We start from the raw sequence: 9,654 nt of genomic DNA, 5'->3' as shown, positions 1-9,654 counted from the left end.
TCTCCAGCTCAGCGCTTGCAAACAGGCCACACAAGCCATCAATCTGGGCTGATGCAGCAGCAGGGAGATCGACCCAGATTTCCTCCACATCTTCACCCATTTGACATCCAGAATATATTGTGTATGATGTGTCCCATTTCCCCACACGCACACTCACCCCCCCACACACACTTTAATCCAGAGGTCTTTACTTTGGAGCTTATAATAAATAAATAGACACTAAAAGAAAATCCCTGTGGGAGCAAGCAATTGTGGTCATATTATAAAAGCTTTAATTCCCCACCTGCCACTTGACCAGTAAAAAGCTTGTATTCCCCACTTCATTCCAGATTATGTAAAACTATTCAAATCCTGAGTGACAGTATTTATGAAGACAGCTGTTGGGCTCTCCAGATGGGGAGGCAAATGCTGGGGCAAATACTGGGGAGCTCATAAATGTTGTCCTGCCATTCACCCTCTCAGAGGGGCTTATGATGCCTTTTTTTTTTTTTTAACCCACATTTGGGAAGGATATGAATAATTAGTTAGGAAAATGAAATCTCCCAAACTAATAAAATGCCCCTTAAAAATCGTGTGTGATTTAGAGATCTTTACTTCCCATTCATCCTCCCTTTTTCCCCATACTCAGTTGTTCGTCACAGACAGGGGCAGTAGGTGCGGGGAGGTGACACTGTGTGAATTTTTCATTTGTCAACACTGCTCAGCTTAATACATTTCTGGGAAGAAGATTAAACTAAAATGATGCTATCATGCTTGCAGTCAATCAAAGACACAAACACCCCCCCCGGGCCCCAGAGCGGTGCCGCTCTCAAGGACGGCCGCTCTTGGTGCTGCTTCAAACTGCTGTTTATCGGCAAGCGGAAAGGGTTGGAGATTCAGGAAAATGAAGCTGTTTCCTGAGATGGTGGTTACTGTGCTGTTACAGCTGTTGGGAGAGTTGGAGCAAGAATCCCACTAAGTTACCGTAATATTTTTGTAGTCCCTACATCACAATTTATTGAACTGTGAACCCCTCATTGCCTTCCCTGGGTGTTCACAAGATTCTGAATGCCCATTCAGTAACTGAGGACTAATTTGGGAATATGACCAATTTACCAACCATTTTTATAAAAATAGATGAAATCCTGATCTTGCTTTCACAGAACTCAGAAGAAGGATTGCTTTTTCCTGGGAGACAGATCAGACCTTTACTGAATCAGGTTTTACTGAATGTGAAATGTTCATTTGACATAATTGACATCTGATGTCTAATAATATGATGCATCAACATTTCATAAAACCTCCAAGTATAACAAAAATATACATAGCAGATTGCATTATGAAATTAATCTTTTGAATCTTGTCTTTTGTTCCAATCAGATGCTTGTTTCTTATCTTTCTTTCTGCATTTATACAGCTACGTCATGTACAGACTTTATGTGCATGTACACGTCTTTATGTACAGACCCTGGCCTTTAATTTGTTTGGTTTGGCAACAAAACAATGCCATAAAATTGTATCAATAGGTCAGTCAGTTAGAGATCTCCTTGCTCAGGCAGTAGTCCAGGTACAGGCAGGTCAGATTCAACGCACTTGTTTGGGCACCTTCCAAGCTGGTAGTTAAGTGCAGGGCTCAGCAGTAGCTCTTGCCACTCTTGTTGCCCCTAAAAACAGGAAGCAGGATTGTCTCACTTGAAATTTGACATCAGAAGGGTTATGTCTAACTAGTCATCTAGGCTACCTCAACAGCTGTGAAGGAGACATGTACCTCCAGAGGATGACATCGAAGAGGGGTTGGATGAGTTGCCTCTGGGCCTGCCCCATCTCCATGGGCTGAAGCTGCCTAGTTGAGCCCAGATGCCTCCTTAGCATAGGTCCAGTGAGTTTAGACCTAGGGAGGTTATTACACCTCTAAGTTCATACTTGGATTTCAGGTTGCCACAGAGCTGAAGAAATAGAGATTTTGTGTGCTTTTGTGCGCAATCAGTATCCAAAGCAGAATGCAGTGCAGAGCCATTTCACATATACAAACATTGCATATATGTGTGTATACAGAACGCCCTCCCTTCCTCCCCTTGTCAACACAGGCAGTTGCAAATCCACAGATCAAACAGAGAGTAACACTTGTGCATGAAACTCTTACCTGTGAGAAGATAAAAAAAAAAAATCAGAGCAAAAGAGCAATGGCAAAGAGAATTGCTGAATTAAGTTTTTCATTTAGTGAGTTAGCTTCTGTATTAAGTGTTTAGCATCAGAATTCAAGTCAAGTCATGGTATTACCATTTACTTAACTATAAATACTCCTTCCTGACTGGTTATTATCTACAAATTTTGAGGCCATGAATAGGCAAGTAGAACAGATGTGCCCCCTACAATGAACTGAACACTCCTGCTCCAGAGAGACTGACGGCTTTTTTACAGGAGTGAGTAGCATTCACTACTAGCCAAGGGAAATGCGAATACATGATATGCAACCCTTTAGAGAGGAAGTTCCTATATATATACTACTATGTTGCCTCTATGGTTAATTATTTGACCATGTGAACAGTTCATAGAGACACATTTCATTTATAAATGTTTATTCACATGGCAAAAAATAGCAATTAGAATTTTTTTACCCTTCCCCTGAACCTCCTTGTTAAAACATACACATTCATCTCTTTGTTTTTCTTGCTTTTACCAGAAAAAATCAATGTAAAAAAAAGCTTCCCACAGGAAAGGCAGCAGGAGTGGCCAGGGGGTTCCAGCTCCACATCATTAAAGCCCCCCACTTCAGGCCCTAATGAAGCCAGGAAAAGACCAGGGAAAAAGCTAAAGTCCGGTTTGAGAAAGGAGTCTCTGTATGGGTAGTTTCCATGCTGGAGTTCAAAACACTGGGTTTTTCTCTCACTGGGAAAGACTTGGCAGCCCTTTTTGCCCTGATGCTGCTGACTGGCCTGCTCTGGGTAAGCACTGGAGTGATTCTGCCTATGCAGCCAGGGACACCAAGGCTCTCCTGCTTCAGCCATGTCAAGAGACCGTCACAGGCATCTGGCACATCCCGGTTATTAACACAGCAGATACGCCATCAGGAATGAACTTGGCAGTTTAAGGTCAGTGATAACATTATCAGCAGAGCCATTTTTCTCCCTCAGGTTCATTCTTTCCACAATTCTTACTAGAACCATTTAGACAAGAAAATACCAAAACTTCAGGTTATCAAGGATATTACTACAGTTATATATTAACCATGATTTGAGGGATTTCATGATATATCTAGTTATCTGGCTTTAGCAAGGTAGCAATAGTTTTAAGCAGGGGAGCTTCAGAATGATATTGAGTTTTGTGTTCAAAGTTTCTGTTTTGCTCTGCAATAACATTCAGATCTGGCTTCACCCACACTGCAGCACAGGCACCCGGACAGCCCAGAAGGTAAAGCTGCACTGCCATCTTCATCACCTCCCTCATCCTTTCCTCTTGAACTACCCCAGACTCGACACGCGCTAAGTTCAGACAGAGTTCAGGCTTCTGTTTACACCAGGAGGCCCTAAACTGTTGTTTTCCGTTTCACAGGAATCACTGCAGGTTCACAGAACAAGTAAAGGGAGATACCTAGTGTTTGTGCCCACATGGCATTGGCCCCTCTCTCTGCTCCCAGCACGGCTGGATGGAAACCCATCTGCAAGGAGAAAATATTGACAAATTAAAGGGAGACTATCAAACTGCTGGGCCTAAAATGTTGTCTGCCATCTCTTGTCTACATTTGTGTGCAAAACTTACTTACACTTGAATAAAGTGATTTATTTCTTGGCACAGCTGGGAAGGGAAGGGAAGGGAAGGGAAGAGGTCACCACCTTCACTGTGGTAGATGAAGTATGTGTTTATATGCATGTAGATGGCATTATGTATGGAAGTCCCAGAACTCTGCTTCTTCTTCCTTTTTTTGCTCTATCCTCTTGTGTCTTATGATCAGGTATTTTTGACCAGCACGAATTAACGCCACCATCCGTCTGCATCCTCTTGGCTTGTAGAGCAACAGAGAGTAAATGACCTTCCACACTACATCCACTGCTCCCTCAAAGGATCCATTATGTGGCTCAGCCGAGGAGCACAAGCCTGGTTCTGTTTGAGTCAGCATGACTCTTACAGTATAAACACAGCAAAAAACCCTTCGTTTAGCAAGTCTCATTTTCTGTTAGTCAGGAAAGGTCAAGCCACGACTGGAGTCAGGATAAAATCGGTCAGTGTTTGGAATCAGTCCCACTTGATCTTGATTTCCTGTTTCTCCAAAGAAAACACATTGCCTTCCATTTTATGAATGTTGCTATACATGCCACACACACATTTGACATACAATAATTCCTTGCGCACCTACAGAAATTATCATCATGAGTGAGGAGACTCTTAAATGAATTTGTTTGGCAGCTGCAAAGAACAAGCATAAGAAAGGTGAAGGTCAGAGCTTGTTTTTTCCCATCACTATGTTAGTTTATTCTGAGAATTTCACACAGAGCCCTAATTGTAGCATCAAGGAAGACACCTAGAAGGCATTCACACTTATCTCCTCTAAAATTGGTAGTCCCTTCTCGAAATACGCCCAGTCCAAAAAAACTAGACAAAACCATCATCTTACAGCTTAGCACCTAGACTACTGCTATGGATTCAAGCAGTAACGAAGCAATTTAACTTTCAGACTGGAAGAATGCACATAAAGCTTACTTGGTAGCTAGTTTCACTATTTAGGTTAGAAAGTTAAAGAATGTGCACATACCTTCATCTGAATTAAAATAATCAAAATATCAGTCTCCAGAGAGATTAATTACATACATTATTGGCAATTTTCTGTCTCTCTCTTTTTGATGATATTTATTGAAGTTATAAAGTTGATCTCACTATTGCCTCCAGCTAGGACTTATCCTTTTAACTGGAGGCAAATCCTAAAGAAAAAATGAAGAAATATCACAAAACAGATTTTTTTTTTTAAATCCCAGTTTCATGGATTTGAGATTCCAGCAGAGAAGAGAAAGCACTTCTTAGTATCATTTCAGCCTCATCTGGAAGTATCCCATCAGTCAGTAAGTAGTAGTTTCCCAGAACAGGTTTATTTTTCCATAGCATACATTGGTAGTGATGATTTTCCTGCTCTGCATCCTTTCAGCCTCAGTTCTCTCCATCAGCTTTCTGCATCCCTATTCTGTATGCATAAAGAAAAAGTGAAGGATTAGGGAGAGGACGATTCAGTTCATAGACCTTTATTTGCCTTTGTTTTTTGCCTTCCCAGTGCACCTTTTTAATTCTCTCCTGAAAATAATTTTTATTGTGTATTAAAATAGAATTTTCTACAATACTGACCTTCACTTTTCTTCCAAAAAATCTCATTGGCTTTCCCTCACTCACAAGTAATCCTAATCTTTCATTTTAAACTTCCTTAATTCTCCACCTCCACCCTTGGATGTCATATCTCCAGTTGCTCATATGAGGACTGCAGATCTGTCCCCTGCAATGCCCCAGAGTGGATGCCTTCACAACTGCAGTCTTCCCACCCTGACCATCGTATGCTTTCTACTCCTTCCAGCCTCCTGAAGCTGTTCATCCTTTCTCCTCACCAGAAATTACCCTGGCACATCTCACCACACAAAGCCTTGGAATACACAGCAGGGCAGACACAGCTTGTGGTGCAACTCATTTCTGCACATGAGTGAGGGGGAGCCACCTCAATGTGCCACTGCCTGTGGATAAGCCATTACTCCAAGGAAACTGGCAAGATGCAGTCTGGTAGACAAAGAGCTAAATAGCCCAGAAGGTTGCCATCCTTAAAGGCACATTAGTGTCCATCCAGATTGATGCCATCCTAGGTGTTTTGCCTCTTCTGCCATTCTGCGAAGTGCCACAGCCACCTTTCAGCTCAGCCTCATTCCGAAAGGGGAAGGATGGACAGCGTGCCAACAGCCATGAGAGACAGAAGGGGACACACGTTTTAAAAGTCTCCTTCCTGACTTGCTCAACCTTAATCTCCAGTGTACTGAGTCATAGATTGAACAGAAGAAAAAGCACCAGGACTTCCTGGTAGAACTGCTGCCTCAGCTCCTCTATCACACCCGCTTGCAACATCGAGCACAGACTGATTGCGCTCAGCAAGGGATAAAGAGATCGTGCAATGGACAAGCAGCAAGCAGAGCGAGGCCAGCAAAAGTCTTAGAACTGCTTAACTTGCTCTGGGCATTGCAAATACAATGGTAAAGGTCATGTCGCTCCTACACTGAATTAATATGGAGGTGAATGACACTGCCGAGACAGTCAGTAGTGATGATCCACTCCTCATGCTGGCAACACTTCCCAGTTGTGTGTCACGACCTCAGGGAGACTAGTGCTCATCTCTGTGTTGACAGTGTGGAGTCCTTGGGCTCTTTGAGCACCACTCTGGGATAGGGAACAAGGAAGTTAAGGATGTTTATGGTGGCCTTTCACTGGATTAACTTTGTCATCCATTAATTACAAGATTAATTATCGACAGAGAGTAATCTCTAAGCAGATGCCTGGCCTCATCCAGTTGCAGGAAGGCTGTCTTCATTGCTGGCAGATGTGACTAAACACTAGGAAGTGTTGCTGCCCAGCCAACCCAGCAGAGATGCACTTCTGCCAGGGCAAAATACACATTGCCACTGGGACACTGCAAGTCAGAAAGGTTGTTCCAGACAATGTAGATAATACTTCGTAACACCCTGTGGCTTTGACTTATAAGACTTTGAAAAGAAATAGACTGAGCTAAATAAATGGACCCCACCGTGAATACAGCAGAAGGTGTAGGAATGCCCCTGTTTGCTCTTCAGAAGTTTCAGATGCAGGTTTTATTTCTTCTGAGTCTGAGCAGAATAGGACCATTATTTGTATCATCACTATGAAATTGCAAAGAGACCCAAGGAGAACACAACTGAGACCGGAGAGGGAAAAAGAAAATATCATATGATGATACAATGATTAAAAATCTCCGAAGAGGCTAGCAACAAGAGGTTGAAATGAATCATAAAAAAAGATAAAACTTTGAAGTGGTAAATGTGATCTGAAAAAGCAGTGAACTGTTAAGACACAGGACTATGATGTGGGAAGAGTAAATGTCAAAGGACAGCTCAATATCACGTACAGTAGGTAACATGGCTCATTTCTTTGTTTTACTGCTCTGCTTCTTCATAGCCAAAACTCTAAAAACTCATGCTAAGGCAAATTATACCATGTTCAGGAGAATAATTATCTTACTTCTCTTCAGGAAGTGAGGAAAAAAACAAACAAACCAAAAATCTCCGAGCAATGGTCTGAACAATGCTACTCTTAAGAAGACCTATAGAGCAGAAATTAGGAACAGGTAGGACAAAACAAATATTTCTCCTCATTTTTTAAGCATTTTTTTGGAAATGCATTTTAGAACTTTTTAATAAAAACTCATATATTCATGCCCATATCACTTTATCCAGGGATAAAAATTGAGAGAGAAAGCAAATTCCAGTATAAGGTAAAGAACGTTATATAGAACCTTATAGAAACTGGAAGCAATATACATCAGGATTTTGGCTGATATATAAAGCCGGGGCAAATGTACAAACCCAAGGAGCAGAAGGTTTCCCCATGCCCAAGCAAATACACACTCCATCATCTTCTTTGCTGGAGAGGCCTCAAACCCCTTTTTTTTTTTTTTTTTTGCCTGTTTGGTAAGTGCCCTAAAATCCAGCCTCCAGGTGTGGTGCTTTTATTCTTTCCTCCCAACATCACTGTTCTTTGTATGGATGAATTAAATGTTTATTGACCCTAAGAGTAAAAGAAGAATTACATTTAGCAGTGCTTGGGGCACTCAGCAAACAAAATACCTCTGCTCCAGCTCCTGTGCTGTGTCAAGCAGTAAACGGCTTTGAACTCAACGCACTAGACAAGAGAACTGAAACTTTTGTTTTGGTTCAATTTTTTAAAACATGAATATCAATTTTATAGATAATACATCCATTTGACTGAAACTGCAAGCAACATGTTATGAATATGACCTATTCATCCTCACTTTGACCTGGTGTTTTTTCAAATGCATTTGGCTTGGCTCAGTTACAAAGAAAAAAAATTGTTGAAGCAAAATTTGGACAAAAATTAAATAAAAATCTCTACTGACTGCTGACAGCTGTTTAGTCAATAGCGACTGCTATACATTAGTCAAATCTCCTATATAAAGACGCAATTCACACTTGGAGCAATGCATAAAGAATATTTTTTAAAAAGTGTTCATTGAGTCAGCAAGCAGGTAGCATCATCTGTTTGAATTAGAAGATTAGCAAGCAAAAAAAATGTAACACAGCAGCAGAACTATCCTCTTTTCCGGGTTAGCAACAAGATTCATCTATGAATGACCCAGCAACTACGTTCCCTTTCTACATAAGCTGCTGCTCAAATTAATGGGAGATTTTAGGGGGATGGGTTGAATATTTTTCCACTCAGCATGTCAAAGCAGCTTAATACCTAGGAAATGTAGTGAGCTCTTTTTCTATAAATACAGTGGGGCGAAAACACAGTAAGCCATTTATAGAGTGAGTGAAGTGTGACCTGGCCTTTGTGTCCAAGCCAGTATCTTAATTTAAGATATAACACAGCAAATGATATGTTGTCAACACTGCAGTTAGTTAAAATGAGCAGCCCAAATGTGTTAGTCTTGTTCAAGTGAGAGCATTCCAACAGAGCACTGTCCCTACAATTTCTGTATTCAGTGGATGCCAAGTAGAGTATGTTTGTCCTTCCAAAGGAAGTATTGAAAAAGCTGCAAGGACTATCAGCACATGGTGGATTTTCTGATAATTTCCAGCATTTCAGCAAAAACTGACTTAGAAGATCTAGCCTGTTCTCCTGGTTGAACAATGAATTTTTGATGTATCAAGTGATGAGTATTCTTTTAATAAAGATGCACAGCAGGCACTGAGAGGGAAACTCAGGAATAGATCTCAGGTGAATAGCTTTTAAAGTTATAGGACTCTCTCCGTATTCTCTACTATATTTATAATAAACATTTCTGTCATTTACTGTGTCAGACAACAAAATGAAATGACAAAAGCAAATAACATGGATCTTGCAGCTTTAATGGCTCGTAGGAATATTATGTTTTTCCCTTAACAATGGGTGGATCCCTAGAAAAGTATGACTGGTAATGTGTTTCCAAAATGAAATCACTTGCTAAGATATGAGATTACATGCTGCAAAGTTGCTGCTTCTGCCATTGAGTCCCAAGGAGAATTGTCCCAGACAGTAACTTCCCTGGGTACTACTGGAATGTTCTGTTCCTTCTATAGTTTCTTATTAATATTTGCATATTGATATCATGGAAGACGGTGTCACATGTTGCATTGTACTCTTGCAAATAAGCTCATTGCTCTGGTTGGTTGACAGAGTCTTGAGGGTTTCACTAACAGTTTTAATCTGTTGCAGTTCAGGTTATTTCTTCACTTGGGCTCTCTGAACATCACTGTGCCAGCAATTACTGCAGTGATCTACAGAAAGTCATGCAAGATTTAGGATACTGATAACACTTTTGGCTTTTTAGCAGAAAAAGAAAAAGAAAAAGAAAAAAAAAAAGAAAAAGAAAAAGAGAAAGAGAAAGAGAAAGAGAAAGAGAAAGAGAAAGAGAAAGAGAAAGAGAAAGAGAAAGAGAAAGAGAAAGAGAAAGAGAAAGAG

The sequence above is a fragment of the Nothoprocta perdicaria genome, unplaced genomic scaffold (genome assembly GCF_003342845.1).
Source record: "Nothoprocta perdicaria isolate Ctin4 unplaced genomic scaffold, notPer1 scaffold_160, whole genome shotgun sequence".
Lineage (NCBI taxonomy): Eukaryota > Metazoa > Chordata > Aves > Tinamiformes > Tinamidae > Nothoprocta > Nothoprocta perdicaria.
This window is presented reverse-complemented; position numbering follows the sequence as displayed.